Source organism: Lissotriton helveticus, chromosome 9 (genome assembly GCF_964261635.1).
Source record: "Lissotriton helveticus chromosome 9, aLisHel1.1, whole genome shotgun sequence".
In the NCBI taxonomy this organism is placed as follows: domain Eukaryota; kingdom Metazoa; phylum Chordata; class Amphibia; order Caudata; family Salamandridae; genus Lissotriton; species Lissotriton helveticus.
The window spans coordinates 637,255,795-637,274,583 of NC_136070.1; the positions used below are offsets into that span (position 1 = coordinate 637,255,795).

General features: G+C 48.3%; 1 protein-coding gene across 6 annotated transcripts in view; it reads left to right on the top strand.

Annotated features, from left to right (window-relative positions):
- Positions 1 to 18,789, top strand: part of LOC144782893 (uncharacterized) — an 853,036-nt gene that overhangs the window by 625,024 nt on the left and 209,223 nt on the right. The window contains exon 8 of one of the 6 annotated variants that reach the window (XR_013601298.1): positions 2,441 to 2,595. The exons of the other annotated variants lie outside the window; for them this stretch is intronic. The gene's annotated coding sequence lies outside the window, so the exon portion shown is untranslated. The remainder of the gene's footprint in view (positions 1 to 2,440; positions 2,596 to 18,789) is intronic. 6 annotated transcript variants of the gene reach the window in all.

The following is an 18,789-nucleotide window of genomic DNA, read 5'->3' on the forward strand; positions in this document are numbered from 1 at the left end:
TATAGTGTGCCACCTCCAAGAACTACCCACCTCCAATAAATAACAACAAATCTAAAAACCTGTTCCACCGTGCTCGTGTGTGGGCGAAAACCAGCTTGTAGAGGTGACAAGGCATCAGCGTCGTCTATCCAGTTCTGGATCCTAGACCACACGAGCCTGGCAACCACCTTCTGGATACAGTCTATCAGGCTGATAGGCCTATAGTTAGCGGGGTCAGAACGATCCCCGTTCTTAAAAATAGGGATTATTTCGGCGCCCTTCCAGGTTTCTGGAATTGGGGAGCCTTTTGCCCATACCTCTTTCCCGTGAATAAAAAGATCCGCGGGTATGGTCTCTAGCCCTGGTGCTCTGCCTTTTGGGACAGATTTTAAAGCATGTTCAACTTCTTTTAAACTAAATTGTAGTGGCGTGGAAGTTACGTTAACGGGGGAAATATTGAAACTTGTCCCCAAATCCGAAACCGGGCATGCAAACTGGTTCTTAAAATGCGACACCCACGTTTCTGGAGAGACATTATTTTGCGGCTGGGCTCTGGGACACCCCTTGCCCCTTTTCACCAAATCCCAAAATCCTGCCATGTTTCTACTTTTACTAGCATCATATAATTCTTGTCAATAGAGGGAGTCCAATTAGATGCCTAATGAAATTATTCTCAATCTTCGTTATATTTTTTGTAGGACAAAGCCCCCAGAGTTCAGCCCCATACATAGCGGCGCTCGTGGTTTGTACTGTATAAATCTCAGTAATTGGACCAACAGGTTTGTAAAGTGAATTCCTATATACCTTTGCCAACCCCCCAAATGTCTGTGCTAACTTAAGACTCGTTTTGTCTATTTGTGTTGTCCATTCCATTATTTCCTTTAGGGTGACCCCGAGATATTCAAACACAAATATCCTCTCAAGCAGGGTGCCATTCACACAAGGATGAGGGTGTGTTGTACTTACTGGGTTGTAGACCATGTATTTGGTCTTCTGAGTGTTGGTCTCCAGCCCTCTATTGTTAAAAAAGCACTGGATCCTCTGTATTCTCATTGGTGACTTGGACAGCAGGAGAGTGTCATCAACAAACATAATTGCCGATATTTTATGTTGCGCCAACTTGGTGCATTTATATCTTTCTCCTCATTCAATATGTCAACTAGTGCATTAATATATAGACAAAACAGGGGTGAGGGCTAGCACACTTTCCTGTCTGACTCCTCTGTTTACTATGAGAGGCATGGTGAGCTCCCCATGTTGGCATAATTACCTTCATGCAATCTCCTGATCATGTGGCAGAGATATGTAGGGACCCCTATATTGCTTAATACAGACCAAAGCTTGTCCCATGGTACGAGGTCAAATGCAGTTTTTAAATCGACAAATATTAAATAGAGACTGCCTCCCTCTAAGATCACCATTTTCCAGTACAGAAGCTAGAGCCAAAACAATTGATCAACAGTAGAGGTGTTTTTCCTGAATCCAGCTTGAAAAGGACTCACGATGTTGTGAACCCTCATTCAGACCTGGAGGCGTGCTAATAGTTCCCGGGCAAAGACTTTCTGTGTTACGTTGATTAAGCTGATAGGTCTGTCATTAGCAAGTAGAAGGGGAACACTTCTTAGAGACAGGAAGAATTTCTGCTCCAGCACAGCTTATGGGGATTGGCATTCCCTGCAGTACTGCATTAAATAAAGCCCACAGATATGGCCCCCAGATTGACAATTCTGAGCGAGCGAGTTTCCCCGGTATTTTGTCTAGCCCTGGTGCTTTTTGCAGGGCTACTTTACTTATAACACTTAGTTTTTCAGTCAGGGTTATCTCTGGGATCTCCCTGGGTGCATTCTGCTGTGGGTCTTTTATTGAGTTTACTGTAGTTCCCTCGGCCTCAGAAGTGGTATATAAGGCCTGATAAAGGGCTTTCCAGGATTTTGCTGCAATATTGGGCTCCTGATCCTCTTTACCTTCACTGCAGCATTTGTTGACTATATTCCAAAAGGCCTTCAGATCATTAACTGATAGGGCCATTCTTAGAGAATCCCGTTTGTCCAACTCCCAATTTTTGTTTGCTAGAGCAATGACTTCCCTATATAAGGGCTTCTTTGATTTAATTTGTAGCCTGTCTTTAGATTTAATGGCTTCTATCAGTGCTGATTTGGCCTCCCGACATCTGCCATCAAACCAGGATTACAGGGGCTTCCTTTTGTGCTGGGATGTCATTTTGGAAAGAATAAATCGGCCAATTTGGAAGTCAGTGCTTTATGAGTCTCTGCAACCCCTAATAGGGAGGTGATAATACCTTCTTCTGTTGTTATAAACTTATTCACATCCTGTAGGGACAAAGTAATAGCCTCGTATAGGGAAGCCATCCTACCAGGAGATTGTTGCATCACCGACAAACGTATTCTTCTCCTATTGTTGGTGAATATTAATCTTTCATCTAGGGATGTTTTTGTTACAGGACCATTTCGAGGAACCCGTAGCTCCATCTCCAGGATCAATGAGTTGTGGTCGCTGTCATACAGTGGCAGGACAGCAAAGTCAACAACCCTATGCCACATGCTGTTTTCTACCAGGATGTAGTCTATCATGGAAGAGTGACAAACTCTATTGAAGGTATGCTTCCCCGGAGGTTCAGATTTTGTGCTCGCATTACAGCCCCTTAATAAATGGTTTAGAGTGAGTTATTTGATCTGGAGCCTCAATGAGTTCCATGCCCTGATTGGTGGAATATTCAGCTCAGGAATATCCCAGAACATACCTTATTCACAAACAGCTCCAACCATTGAGTTTGCCCAGGGGCTCAAATGGACAGTTAAAGTCACCTCCTATCACCATAAAGGCTCTCTTCGGTATATCGGACATAAGAGAGGCCAGTTGGTCCATGGTCGGAGATACTTGACCAGTCCTTAGGGGTCTAGAATAGACATTGACCAATGCTATTTTGAACTTAGGGGTAAAGGTAGGAATGATACACTGAATATCATTGGTGGAGAACTCCATCTGCTTGACCGTGCATCCCAGGTGTGTACCTACTAATTTACAAAAACCTCCGGATGGTATGCCCTTCCCCCTGGTGGTAAATTTTAACAAAAGTTTTACCTCTGACACCATTGATCATACACGCTTATTTTTGAGCACAGAAGTCCCTTTTATTGACTCTGTTGTTTTTATTACTTTTTTGTTTTCTTTATTCCATTATTTCTCTTAGGGTAGGCTTGTTTTCACTCTATATACATGGGATACCTTTACATTTCATGTCTTAATTTTTGCACAAAGATATATACAGAGTATCTTGCTTTCTCAACAACACGTAAGTGCAAATTTATACATATAGACAAACATCAATGTGATTACTTTCATTTATAAAAAACAAACAAACAATACAATAAGTTACAAAAACATGACCCTATTACAGATTCTCAGGTCAAAGTCCTACTGTACTATCAGAGTTAGAGTCAATTTCTCTTGGTAATTTTTACTATTTTGGTCCTTGTAGAGTTCAGAGCCTTTTCTTAAAGGTAAGTGAGTTGAGTGATCTAGCTCCACTGCATTAATTTTAACGTTTTCAATCCAAAAATATTTCGCTCTGATACTCTATAATTAATGCCAACGCATTTCGACCTCGATGGAATATGGACCACTTATTGTATATGAGGTCTTCCTCAGGGCACGATGTATCACGTAGGACAATTTTCTGATTCTATTGATGAACGTGTTTCGACCTCGATGGAATATGGACCACTTATTGTATATGAGGTCTTCCTCAGGGCACGATGTATCACGTAGGACAATTTTCTGATTCTATTGATGTTCAAAAAAGGGGTTAGGGTCACATTTTTACTGATCCACTGTCCTTCGTTCCGGTGTGCTGCGTTCAATTCCAGCGTTTATCTTAGTTTCAATAGGTCCTTTCTTCTGTGGTGGGGCGATTTATGTCTGTGATTCTGTATAGTGGAGTGTCCATTCAATTTCTTTGTTGTACTGGTTTTCTTGATGTTGTCTCTTCCTTGGGGCTCTTTTCTCGCTCAATCGCTCTCCCTCTTCACGCGTCTGACGTCATTGCCGTGCGCAGCCATTGTGAAGGTAGCAAATCCCATTCAATATATCCTCCCTATCCCAGGTTTGCTGGAACAAACATACATCGTGTTGGTCTTCAAAAGACCCCAATCTGAGGAGTCCAATTTATTTTTTAGGCCAGCAACGTTCGAGAATAGTACCCTCAGTGTGGTCAGTATTTCATGTTTGTCTAGGTTTCCTGGGAGGATATCAATGTTGGTGGACAATGTCGCCCTCTGAGGGTCATACGGGCTCCTACACCCCTGGCCTTGATTGTGTGCCACTATAATGATAAAGGTTAGCTTGCGGACTTAGGTATTCTTGCCCTGGTCTGAGATCATAAGGGTTTTAATGGTGAGCAGAGTTGGCTATCATTACAAGGTTGATTCTTAATCCATTCCCACCCCCCTTCCCGTTCCCCGACTCCATATTCTGAGGACCCCCCCAAATAGAAGCAATAGAAACATTATCCTTTATAACAAAACAAACGTGACCAATCTGGTTCTGTGTATATCACACATAGGGGTGGCAACGCTGCACTGGGTCCCCACAGTGTAACGGAGTGGTGTTCGAAAGAGAAGCAACATGTTTCGCCATATCCTGAGTCCAGTAGTGTGTTACATAGTATATTTAGTCCAGGTTCCGGCATATTTTGTTCATCACCCTGGGCATCAGTCCGGAATAGTCCCTCCTGCATTATGGACCATTACGTTTTCGAGATGAGGTCCACACTAACACAGGAGTGGGCATCCGGAGGTTTGACCCCAGGTGATCCACGCCCCAGTGGGGGGACTATCCACAGAATACTGCCACAGAAAATCTGCACATCCATGGGATTATCAAAGATATGTGGTTTGCCATTCACATCCACATGGAGAAGGGCTGGGTCTATCATCCCGTAGCGTAGGCCCAAGTTCCGGAGTACATCCTTAACTCCTGTGTATTTCTGCTGGGCCTCTTGGACCATTGTCATGAAGTCAGGGAATTGGGCCAACGTGGAGCACTGCCAGTTGAGCAGACCCTTTTCTCACACCAGTTGCAGGGCTGTGTCTTGGTCTATGAAATTCAATAGGCGGGCGATGAGCGGTGTCAGCGGGCATCCGAGATTCAGCCTTGATCCTGGAGTGCGGTGAGCACTCTCCACCACAAATGTATATGTGAAGGATTCTCTCCCGAAGAGGTCCGTCAGTAGATTCTCCATGAACTGATCCAGGAGGCCGGTGTTTGTAGACTTGGGTACTCCTATAATTCGGATATTATTCCATCTGCCCCTGGCTTCCAAATCTTCATTTATTAGAGCCATTGCTTTCAAGACTTTTTCTAGATGTTCCACCTTCCTCGCAGCATGTCGCCCCATCCTCCAGATAAGATATCCTGCCCTCAGCAGTGCCCAATCTGTGCTCATGGAAGTCTAGGAGCTCACCCATTGCATCCAGTCTCCTGTCTAGGACACTGATGTGGGCGTCCATTGCTCGGAATCCTGACTGTAATTCAGCCATAATGACATCCATTCCAGTCGGCAGCGCCACAGAGGCCATGGGCTCCCCTCCTAATCTGCAATTGTGAGCACCGGAGTGGCACTCAAGGCTCTAGTTTTATCGAAGGTCAATTAGCACTGGTCCCGTGCACGATATTCTGGGCCCAGTGGGTGGGGGGGTCAGCATGAGGGACAGTGAAATGTGTAAGGGATATCGTGCAGCTCAGATGCACAAGGATGGGAATTTGTCTGTAGTGTTACAAGCAACCGAGTCTCCTCTCAGTATGTCCACAGCAGGGCCCCCCTTTGTCCCCAGATTCCCCACTGTCACCTCTCCCTGGCGGCGACCCCCCTGCCCGTCAGCCGCTAAGGGTTATGTGTCACTGGTCTTCTCACCGCTGGACTACACCCCTGAGTGTGAGGTAATGTGGCTGAGTAATGAATGCAGGCGGCTAGGGAGTATGCTGGTCACCATTTTAGGGCACATGGGTCCGTATTACTGGGGGGTCACCCACCGGGGTGATCACCAATATCACTGTAGTACTAGCAGGCGGCACGGGTGCAGACGTCAATAGCTATACCCCAGGACCGCACCACACCTAGGCTGTGCAGCCAGGGAGATGAGCCCCACCAAGGCTGTGCCCATCCGCAGCTCATCGGGTCCGGTGCAGACACTGGTCACAGCATCTGCCCCGGTACCAGGCAGTGTCTGCAGAGCAGGGTGCATCAGGTCGAGTCTGGTGGCTCAGTGGACTAATGCGTCCATTACAGGGGCCTGTGTTCGACCTCATGGTCACAGGTTTCAAATCCCGGCGGGTCCACTCAGCCTTTCATCCATCTGAGGTCGATAAAATAAGTACCATTGAGTTGGGTAACAATAAACATCTGTTATTCAGCGCCAAGACACCTACGGGTAATCGTGCGCTTTAGAAATACACCTGTTATGTTATGTTATGTTTGGTAGGTAGCAACGGGGAGCAAGATTGCAATGAGGCAGCCGTCCCCAGGCTCACCTGCGGCCCCTGTCACCACAGGGCCTCCAGAGAGAGTACAAGCCAGACTCACCTCTATCCCCAGTGATCTTCAGCAGGAGCTTTGCACTGCAGTGCTGCGGCGGACCACGTGGTTCCCCCTGCTCGAAGGATGGCCCACCGCAGGCCCAGGTCTTGCCACTTCACTGCTTGTGCTTCAGCGGCCCTCACCCACTGCAGGGCAAGGCGTCCTCCTCCTTGCCTCAACTGGCCTCCAATGGGGTCCAGGCCCAGCAACATAGCATCTCGGCCTCACACACGAAAGCACCGCTCTGCTACGCCGCTTAGGGTGGGCCCTCTCATCAGCGTCTCAGCAACAGGCCGCACTCATGTCCCGCTCGGCCTCAGATGGGTTGTAGTATGATGGCTGCATCACAGCCATAGTAATTGCATTTATGTATCCTCTGCCTCGGTGATCGACTTTCCGCTGTGGCCCGCAAAGCTATTCGGGGCTATACCATGAGGATGCTCGTGTAGGAGCTCAGGATTGTTTAGGATTACAGGGATGCCGGCGGAGCTTCAGAGCTACGTGGCCATTTTGTTTGGCAGCTTGGCCACACCCAGAATGGTTAAAACATTGAGAAAAGAGCTCCGGGGGCCAAGAGGGTTGCTGTAAACCATCAATACCTAAACATGATACTTCTTTACAGTCTTACGGCCATACCTTGTACATTTGTACAATGTTTAGCAAAGCAGTAAGTGGTCCAGTAGGTGGATTTCTGTGTTGGATAGTGTTTATGAAGTGCAAAATCTGCCATAGGCAAATTCTTCCGGTGCTTATGTCTGTCTCAGATAGCATAGTCTTGTCTCCTGGTTCAGTGTTTCCATACTTGTGAGCCTGATTATGGGGGTTGCTTGTGGAGATCACACGACACAGTGAGGTTGTAGTAGAAGGATTTATTAAGACAGATACTAATGACCCCTGATCTGTCTTCCTTCCCAGCAACTGCCACAGCTCCAGCTTTACAAGAATCCACAAGCCGGATTCTAGAAGTGGTAGCCTGAGTTGCTAGGAAATAACATCCCAGTTCTCTTCCAGGGGATCCTCATCAATAGTCATAAGCACTGAATATTCCCGCCCATGTGCGGGACCCCGGAAACAATATAAAAATATATATGTATAAAACGCATATATCTCGCTCCACATATATGTATGTACATATATCATTTTTCTCACATCAATGCAGCCCCAAAACTGAGGCTAAACAATGCAAACACATATACATGAACTGCAATTAGTAAGGAATCAAAAAACACATTAGGTCAAAAAATCCTTGAACTTTGTGTTTTAATGAGTCAAACCACTCATAAATCCTGAAAATTGCTTATAAATAGACATTGTTAGCCCTCAGGCTGCATTGTAAAACAATATCATAGAAAATGAAACCATTTTCACAATAACTGGCACCGTGCCTTTAAGGCAGCCATGACCCCAGGCTTCCCATCATGCCTCAGGGGTGACAGTTAGGTCAGTTGTTCTTTCCGGCTCCTTCAGTCAGGACCCTGGTGAAACAGCTCCTTTTCTTTTTGACTTTCTGTCAAAAAATATTCAGCTTTTACTAGAATTTTTGACTTCACTCGACGTCTTTTAGACATAGAGTGCTGTTTGAACACTTTTTGTGCTTAAAAAAGGTATTTTTCCTGTCAAAGATGCCTTCTCTCTTCAACAACTGTCCTTCATGTGGAAGGAAAAAGGCAAAGACTGACTCTCATTCAGTCTGTATCCTGTGCCTACCAGACTCTCATTCCTCTAAAACCTGTGAACACTGCCAGGTTTTATCTTCCAGGACTCTTAAGGATCGAGAGAGGATTAGAGCTTATGGGCTTTCTGAGAGAGGAAGATCTCCCAAGAAGCAGAAAAGTCGGAAGACGCGGTCGAGAGGAGCCCCGACTGGTTCACATTCGACGTCGGGATCGGCGTTGGAGAAGCAGTCGACGGCGACGAAGAAGATGTCTTCAGCGTCTACATGGAAGGTACCTCCGCTTCAGTCAGCGTCGAGGGACAGGTCGCCGTCGAAGCGGAAGAGCTCGACGGCGAGCCGTGTGACGTCGAAACAGCATCGTCATGCTGTGACGTCGAGGCATTCTCCGTCGACGTCGGTCCATCGACGTTCGACGTCGAGCCATCCTCGGTCGACGACTAGCCATGGTCGTTCGACGTCGAGGGAGCCTCTGTCGACACATCATCGGTCGACGTCGATGCAGCCAACGTCGACGCCTGGACGAGAGCGTTCGACGTCGGAGCGGCATTTGGAGTCGAGGCACGCCCAGTCGCCATCAAGTCAACGGCGATCGGCGTCGAAACAGCCTCCATCGACGTCGAACAGACAGCCTTCAACGTCGAAGGACAGCCATTGCCACCCGAGGTCGACGGAGAAATCACGGTCGACGTCGAGGGAGCGTCTTCCTGCTCGGCGCTCGGCGTCGATACAACCACTGTCGAGGGATCAACAAAGATCCAGGGAGAGAAGTTCTTCGCAAACAAAGAACGTTACTCCTACAAAATCAAAGGAGGTGGTTCGGGACAAGGGAAGTGACTTGTTAGTCCAGACTCATGCCCTAGAGCCACAGTTGGGTTCTCCAGGTTCAGCATCGGCTGCGGAGGGGGAACAATCTCCAGTGCAGGATCCCCCCGCCAAGAGACGGAGACTTGCAGAAGAAAGATCTCGCTCAAGGTCTCCCTCTGGATCTCTGGTGAGTCTTTCCTCATCATCCTCATCATCTCGGAGTGGCAGATCCTCGGATGGACGGGGCGGCGCATCTAATAGGGGGAGGTCCGAATCCCCTGCAAGATCGCAACAGGATCGAACGGAACGACCTCAACGGTCGCGTACACCTGAGAAGGATCCCATCCACAAGTCTCCTTCTGTTCATCTTTCCCCAAGGTGGAATAGACCTCTTCACCACTGGGCAAAGGACAAGGAGACGGCGGAGCGCCTAAAGCGATATCGAGACCAACCTCTTCGCAGAGAAAGGTCTCGTTCTAAACACTCAAGCAAGAGACATTCTCGTCACAGAGAGAGATCTCGTTCCAAGACGCGTTCTAGCAGAAGAACTAGGTCCAGGAGGACAAGTAGTTCTTCAAGTTCGTCGAGAACACGATCTCACAGGGATTACTCCCCGACTCTTACTAACAGTCCACGCTCAAGAGTGTCTCCAACTGAGGATATTTTCTCGTTCCAAGATATCTTGGGCAGGGGAGCCCTGAAACTGGGAGTACCGATGACAGCTCCACAAGTCAAGACGACTGTCATATTCGAAACCCTGCAACATAGATCAGCACCCAAACCGTTGTTGCCGTTGGTTCCGGGTATAATGGAACATGTGAATGAAGTCTTCCTCACTCCGGCAACGGTGAAGTCCGTTCCAGCGAGGATTCTCAAAAAGTATCGTCCTCCGGAAGAGGATCCTCTGTTCCTCAAAGCTGATCCCCCGCCAGATTCAGTGATCATTACGGCGGCAAGAAAATCCAATGCGGTGGCTTCCTCATCCACGGTACCTCCGGATAAGGATAGCAAGGTGCAGGACTCATGGGGGAGAAGGGTGTGTAACACCTCAGCCTCTTTCCTCAAGGTTTCTAACGCGGACGCCCTGCTCGGCAGGTATGACAGGTCTCTGTGGGACTCACTTCAGAGATTTACCGCAAAGCTCCCTGAAGAAGACAGAAAGGACTTTGAGGAGGTTCTGATGGAGGGCAGTCAAGTCTCCAACCAGATTATAGGATCGGCAGCAGATGGGGCAACTCTGGCGGCACATGGCTATGTGCACGGAGTTACAGCAAGGAGAACATCTTGGTTACGCCTCACAGCATTAAAACCGGAGGCTCAAGCAAGAATCCTGAACCTTCCTTTTTCAGGCACATCTCTCTTTGGAGCAAGTGCGGATGAGGAAATGCAGCGGATGAAGACCGAGTTGGACACTCTCAAAGCGGTGGGACTCGAGAAGAAAAAGGAATTTAAGAAGAAATTCCGTTCGAACAACAAGGGTTATTCGAAGCAGAGGGTTCAAACCCCTCAATGGCAGAAAGGCCAGAACCAGCAGGGCCAGCAAAAGACACAGTACAAAGGCAAGGGCAATTCCAAGGGAAATGGAAATCAGCGCCAAGGCAACAACTTCAATAAAGCGCAGCAGAAGCAATGAGTCTTCACTTCCCCCAGCGCCGTTACCCACTCCAGTGGGGGGAAGCATTGCGCATCACAGGACGGAGTGGCAGGCCATCACCAAAGATCAATGGGTGTTGTCTACGCTGCAGAATGGGTACTGTCTTCGTTTCCATCGTCTACCTCCGCACGTTTCCCCGATGTCAACATCAAGTCACCAGCTACAAAGGTTAAAAGCAGAAGTAGCTACACTCCTCGAGAAAGAAGCCATCGAGAGAGTTCCGGTGTCCCAAAGGGGGAAAGGAGTGTACTCGAGGTATTTTCTGGTCAGAAAAAAGGGCCAGAAGGAAGAATACAGGCCCATTCTGTACTTGAGAACACTCAATCTGCATGTACGAAAAGAAAAGTTTCGCATGTTGGCGCTTCATCAGATATATCCACATCTCAGGCAGGGGGATTGGATGTGTTCGATGGACCTTCAAGATGCGTACTTCCATATTCCAATACGGCAAGATCACAGAAGATTCCTTCGGTTCCGGGTGGGGACCTCTCACTACCAGTTCAAAGTCCTCCCGTTTGGGTTGAAGTCGGCTCCCAGAGTGTTCACCAAGTGTGTCGCAGTGGTGGCGGCAGCTCTACGCCGCAGGGGAGTCTTCGTATACCCATACTTAGACGATTGGCTGTTGAAAGGTCCAACTCCAGGCAATGTAAGGAATCAATTCAAGACATGCATAGAACTTTGTCAACGTCTAGGTCTACATGTCAATTTCAACAAGTCTGTATCACAACCAACTCAGAGGATCCACTTCCTAGGAGCTCTGCTAGACTCCGAAGTAGGAAAAGTGTTTCCTTCGGAGGAGAGACAGTTTTCGATAGCCCTCAAGTGCCAACAAGTTCTTCTCCACAGGTCCCAGAAGGTGCGGAAGATAGCCTCGCTCTTGGGGTCGATGGCTTCCTGCATCTTCCTAGTGCCGAACGCCAGACTTCGGATGCGTCCTCTTCAGCAGGATCTGGAGGACAAATGGGACCAACACTCAGATCAGTGGGACGATCGGATCACTTTGTCGGAGGTTGCTCAATCTTCCCTCCAGTGGGGGACAAAGAGACAGAACATGCAGATGGGGGTTCTCTTCCATCAACCGCCTCCAACACAAACGATCATCACAGATGCATCATTGCAAGGATGGGGAGCGCACATGGGACCCCTACAAGTGCAGGGTCTGTGGTCTCCCAAGGAAAGCACTTATCATATCAACTTGCTGGAGTTGAGAGCGGTTCACCTGGCTCTCAAAGCGTTCCTTCCCTCGCTTCAGGAGAAAATGATTCTAGTACAGACGGACAACACCACCACGATGTACTATTTAAACAAGCAGGGAGGAACACACTCAAGGACTCTGTCTCTGGAAGCGCAGCGCATCTGGCATTGGCTTCTAGCTCGCAAGTTGTCTGTTCAGGCAGTCCACCTCCCAGGAGAGCAGAACGTGAGGGCGGACGCTCTAAGTCGGCACTTCGAAGACAGAGAAGACTGGGTTCTCAACGACGAAGTGCTAGACGACATTTTCCAGTCTTGGGGTCGTCCTTCAATAGATCTCTTCGCAGACGACGAAAACACCAAATGCCCAAGCTTCGCCTCCAGGTTCTATCGACCAGGAACGAGAGGGAATGCTCTGTTAATGGACTGGTCGGGGCAGTTTGTGTACGCCTTCCCACCCCTTCCGCTGATCCCGAAGGTGGTGAGCAAGCTGAACCACTCGTGCACAACGATGATCCTGATTGCCCCAGACTGGCCGAGACAATGGTGGTACACAGACCTACTTCACCTATCAGTGTCTCCTCACAAGAGGCTTCCATGCAGGCAGGACCTGTTGTCGAAGATGAACGGGAGGATTCACCATCCCAACCTTCCGTCACTGAACTTGGCAGCTTGGCTCCTGAGGTCATACAGTACGGCCATCTAGGGCTGCCACAGGACTGCATGGCCATTCTGAAAGAAGCACGACGCCCTTCCACTAGACATTCGTATGCATGCAAGTGGAAGAGATTCTATATGTGGTGCATGCAGAATGGTCACAATCCGGTAAAAAGTCAGGAAGAAGCAGTTCTCCCATACTTGTTGTACCTGACTAAAGCAGGTTTGAAGTTTAACTCCATTAAGGTGCATTTAGCCGCTATTACAGCTTATAGGCGATCACCTTCACAAACTTCTTTTTTTCAGCTTCCTGCAGTAAAAGATTTCCTGCAGGGTCTAAAGAAAGTGTACCCTCCTGTTCGGCCTCCTGCTCCGCCTTGGGAGCTGAACCTAGTCCTATCAAAATTGATGGGTTCACCTTTTGAGCCTATTCATAAAGCTTCTTTACAGCATATTTCCTGGAAAGCGGCTTTTTTGATAGCGATTACGTCAGCCCGTAGGGTGAGCGAAATTCAGGCCCTATGTACTAAAGAACCGTATACGGTTTTTCATCTGAACAGAGTGGTGCTTAGAACGCATCCTTCTTTCCTGCCTAAAGTGGTATCAGATTTTCATGTCAATCAGTCTATCTCTTTACCCACTTTCTTTCCTAATCCCTCTACTCCAGCTGAGAGGGCATTACACTCTCTGGACCTGAAAAGGGTTTTAAAGTTCTATCTGGACAGGTCCAAGTCTATTCGACATTCTGATCAATTGTTTGTTAACTACGGTTCGATCAGGACTGGTCATGCAGCCTCGAAACGTTCTATCTCCAGGTGGATCGTTTCGTGTATCAAGCTTGCTTACCAATTGGCACAGAAGACTTTAGGGGGTTCCCCTAAGGCGCATTCTACTAGAGGTAGAGCAGCCACGGCGGCTTACCTACAGGATGTGCCCATGTCTGAGATTTGTAAAGCGGCGACCTGGAGGTCTGTCCATACATTTACCAGACATTACTGTCTAGATTCTGACACGAGAGCAGATACCCAGGTGGGCCAGGCCTCCCTGAGGAATCTGTTTAACAGCTAGAATTTCTTTTGGCTGTTATGATTGGTTGGGTCATGTACTTCTCATTTACCTGCAGGTGGTTGATGGGCCTGCTATTCTATTCAGTGCTTATGACTATTGATGAGGATCCCCTGGAAGAGAAGGATAAGTTACTTACCTGTAATCCTAGTTCTCTTCCAGGGGTATCCTCATCAAAGTCATAAGCAACCCACCCGCCTCCCCAGGTAAATGAGATTTGGTACTGTTTTGTTTTCAATCTTGTGGTTGAGCCCTGTCTTCAGGGTTATGCAAAGAACAACTGACCTAACTGTCACCCCTGAGGCATGATGGGAAGCCTGGGGTCATGGCTGCCTTAAAGGCACGGTGCCAGTTATTGTGAAAATTGTTTCATTTTCTATGATATTGTTTTACAATGCAGCCTGAGGGCTAACAATGTCTATTTATAAGCAATTTTCAGGATTTATGAGTGGTTTGACTCATTAAAACACAAAGTTCAAGGATTTTTTGACCTAATGTGTTTTTTGATTCCTTACTAATTGCAGTTCATGTATATGTGTTTGCATTGTTTAGCCTCAGTTTTGGGGCTGCATTGATGTGAGAAAAATGATATATGTACATACATATATGTGGAGCGAGATATATGTGTTTTATACATATATATTTTTATATTGTTTCCGGGGTCCCGCACATGGGCGGGAATATTCAGTGCTTATGACTTTGATGAGGATACCCCTGGAAGAGAACTAGGATTACAGGTAAGTAACTTATCCTTCAGGGAGGGAATACACAGATGTTGCACAGTCCTCCTGTGGCCTGGGTTCCCCCATTGTTTGCTGACTGGTACTGGTGGTAACTGACTCTGACTGTCCCTGGGCTCTGCCTAACCAGGCCTATGGCCAGTGCAGCAATGAAAACATAGTGCAAACACACGCACATTAGGGTATACTATGTGTTAGGATACCCCTATGATTGGCCTGACCTACCCTATAAGTCCCTAGTACATAACAGGGCAAGGGGATTAAAACTACCTTTAAGGCCTTAGAATATATTAGGATACGGCAGTGTAGAGGCCAGCAGCCATTTCTGCACTTGCATGTGTGCACTGCTGAGAGCCTGAATTCATTAAAAAAAATGTATCCCTAAGTTGCTGCACAGCTTTTAGATGTAAAGTATGCCTAAACCTGACATTGGTGGTATGGGCACTTAAAAATGTTTTGGCTCATTGGGCACCCCAGGGTCTCCCCCAGGTGTCCAAGGGGTGGGGGTCAGGTACTGATAAGAAGGACCGTTTTAAAAGAGGTTTGATGTGCCCTGGGGATAGAGAAATTGCACATTTCACTTTCCCCCACTTTAGTAAAGGGCTTCCCAAAATTGAGTTTTGTGCTAGGAGCACTGGGAAGTAGGGATCTGCACTATTTTTGCATATTCACGAGCCCTATAGTCTCCCCTATGTGTCCTAGGGGTGAGGGGTCATGTACTTATAAGCAGGGTCCTTATAAAAGTTGTGTTATACCCCATACAGTAACACTGTTAAATATCTCAGTATCAAAATACATTATGATCGGGAACAGGTTATCCAATTGAATTATGGGCCAGCTATGGACAGGCTCACCGCAATGGTCGAATCATGGATCAAACTGCCATTGTTGCTGGCCCAATGAGTGGCCATCATTAAAATGGTGGTGCTTCCCCGGTTCCTCTACCTATTTCTTAAATATCCCCATTCCCCTCACTAATGCCTTCTTTGATACCCTGCGCAGCTTAATGCTACACGTGATCTGGGCAGGACGTAGACTGCGAGTTGGGTGGAAAACGCTGATACTCCCATATGGGAGGGGTTGTTTTCGGAGTACCAAACTTTCATCCCTACAACCTGGTGACACAGTGTCAGTATGCATACCACTGGTACCACGCTGATGCCCGATTGCCCTATATCTGCGTTGACCAGGAGCTGGTAGGGGGTGTACCACTGAATGCCATCCTGCCTGTGGGGCAGCCGCTGGATTCAAACGGCATTCAGCTGCTTGCCACTACCTGTTGGGTGTGGCGCCGCTTGATTGTGCATGTCAGGGCCAGTAATGCTATACTCCCCTTCCATGCCACTGGTAGACAACCGTTGGCTCCCCCCCGATGGGCAAGTTTGTCATCAAGCGTACCCTCGACCACTAAGCACTGCACACCATAGGCTATCTGTTCCCCAGAGGCCATGCTATCACATGGGCAGAGGACACATGCTTTGATACTGCTACACTGCTGGAGAGGTTTCCTCTACACAATATTCAAAATTCCCTCCGAGCCCAGATTCCTTTTTATCCCATCGCTCCCGATGACTTTGTCCTCCTCTCCTGTCTTATCGATGATGAGTGTGGAGACCACCTTGTATCCCGGCTATACCACAAGTGGTTGGACATGGTCGCTGCTGCAGATAACAAACTGTGTGATGTGTGCAGTGCTGACCTACAGCACCCATTACCAGACGACATCTGGTATTACTGCTGCCTTCAGACCAAGTTGGCCTACCCCAACCCCAACCACAAGCACAAGTTATTGCACTTTAAATTCTTCAGACGTGCCTACATGACCCCCAAGCTCATGGCCAGGGTGGACCCCTCCCGTTCCTCTACGTGCCCCAAATGCTGCTTCGAAGACACTGATTTCTTTCACTTAGCATAGTATGCCCTTATAGCCACCGATACTGATCCGAGATATTTGAATGGCTTTACCAAATGCTGGAGGTGGCCCCAGACCCACTGCTCGCAGTATTGGGATATGTGCACGGCATTCCGAAGGTATCCAGTAGATTTGCCGCATTGGTTTTGTTACTGGCAAGGCAGGAGATCGCACTGTGCTGGGGGAGTAGCCGGCACCCTACGGCAACACAGTGGCTCAAGAGTCTCACCTTTTGCGATACAACATGTGAACTCCATGCCCTGATGCAACCTCCCTCATCCCGCCCACTGAACATCTGGCAACCTCTCCATGATTACCTGCAGCGTATGGAGGCAGACTCACAGGCATGACCATTTCGGAACAATAGTATCCCAAGCTACATAGTCCTCCACCACTGCCAGGCCCTGCCCTTTATCGCCACAACATGCAGGCACCTTCCCTTCCAGCCACACTACACAACTGTTACCCTGACCCCTCACATGGACACACCTGCCTAGGTAAACATGATACGCTCTGCCCTCAGACATACAATGCATTTCTTATTCTACAGCAACCTGGCAGACTCTGATTTCTTTTTACTGTGCTATCTTTTCATGTTCATAGAATCGTAAAACTATGCAATGTATCACAGAAAGTGGTGTTTGTTACGTATTCGAAACTTGATGAATTAAGTTATAATTTTTTTTTTTTTAAAGATGTTTTATAAGCGCCGGTGTTGGAGAAATTACACATTTCATTTTCCCCATTGAAGATCCCCAGCTACATAGGTTAACATACTCAAGGGGGAGGGGGCGTGGCTACGCTGTGCAGCAGAATGGCCGCGTTTTAGCTCGGCTCCGCCGGCTCAGACAACGAAATCCGTAATAAATCCTTCAGAGGCATGCCAAACTGGTCCTTGCTGTGCTGTGGGAGATGCTCACCCCCCGGAGGCACCCTATGTGAACACGGGCAAGGACGCAACGCTGTGATATCGGAAGCGGCTTTCCCCGGAACTGAGGCGGGCGTGTGAGGCCTGCAGGTGAAGCCGCGACATCGCGTACCCGTGAGCCGCGGCTGCCGCACCGAGCCTGGAGGGAGTGTGTCACTTGCCGGAGGGGCCGGATTGATGCAGTGAAATGTGCTCAGGATTGGAGCCCCGACCCACCCCGGCCCGCCTCGAAGACTGAGCGACAGCGCGCTACCGGAGGCTGAGGCTGGTAGACCCAGCTGACGGCGAGGGCCTGGACCAAGAGCTGTTGCGGGCCAGAGGAGGCGAGGTACGGGTTGGGGGAGCAGAGGAGTGTGCGGGGGAGACGAGGCAGACGCTGCTACAAGCGGACTGGCCGAGGTGGTGAAATTTGGCTCTGGCACCTCCGCCTGCAAGTAGGAATCACAGGGCGGCGATACGAATTGGCTGCAGTAGATCCGACATTGCTGAGGGGCCGCCATCTTGTGGAGCGGAGAAGGAGACTAAGTATATACGAGTGGTTACACTCGACATGGATAATAAGTAGAAGCAGCAAACGCTCCCAAATGACTGATGTCTTGTGGTTGCATGGATAAGTTACTAGATTGCAGATATTATGACTATGGGTGGATAACGAAATAAATACTTCAGGTTAAGTGACTATATTGTGAGGAGTTGGCCACTGATACAGGAAGATTGGCGGTCTTCCCCCCGCCTCGTTTATAGGTGCGGACGTCACTGCTATTGAATGATATATTACAAGCCAATATATTCACAGCAGGAACCTCTCAGTGTGGTCGTGAATCTGTCTATTGAGTGCGCAGTGGGCTAATGAGCGCCATTCCACTTCTGCGACGCCCAGCTGTAAATTGCTGAATGCTACATAGCGGACAGCGCATTTTGACGACGCTGGTCACCCGCGACACATCGCTATAGCGTGAATTGACCAGCGACGCAGCAGGGAGTTGGTGGCTGACAGTGTGCTGATCCTATATTGCCCAGGTAGCGCCCATTTTGTGGAAAACGTGGTGTGCTTATCGGCTTCGCTGGGCTGAGAGTAAAGGGCGTGTACGGACTTCTTAAACACAGACGGGTCTCCACCACATAGTGCCGCTCTTTGCCTTGCGTCAGAGATATCAAAATGGGAAAGCCGGAAACGAGACAACCAAAAATTTACTTTGATAAAAAATCCAGTAAATCGACGGTCTGCGATGTGGGACAGCAGGACCTGCCAGGTGGCGGCGTTGCGGAAAACCCCCCTGCAGAGGACATAAGGGAAATGTTCAAGGAGCTCAAATCAAGCCTCCAAGGTATTGACTCCAAAATGGACTCCTTGGCGGAACAGATGGATAGAATAACACAGCGTGTTGAGAAGCAAGAGGGCCCTATGTCTGTACTGGAATCGAGAGTAGCAGAGACGGAAGAGGGTCAAACGGAAATAGACAAGAAACTGCGTGGGATGGATGGAGTGTTACAGCTGATCTGACAGAAGAATGAGGATTTGGAGGGGCGGTCAAGGTACAACAACGTACGAATCACGGCAGTGGCAGAATCGACTGACATTCAAAACA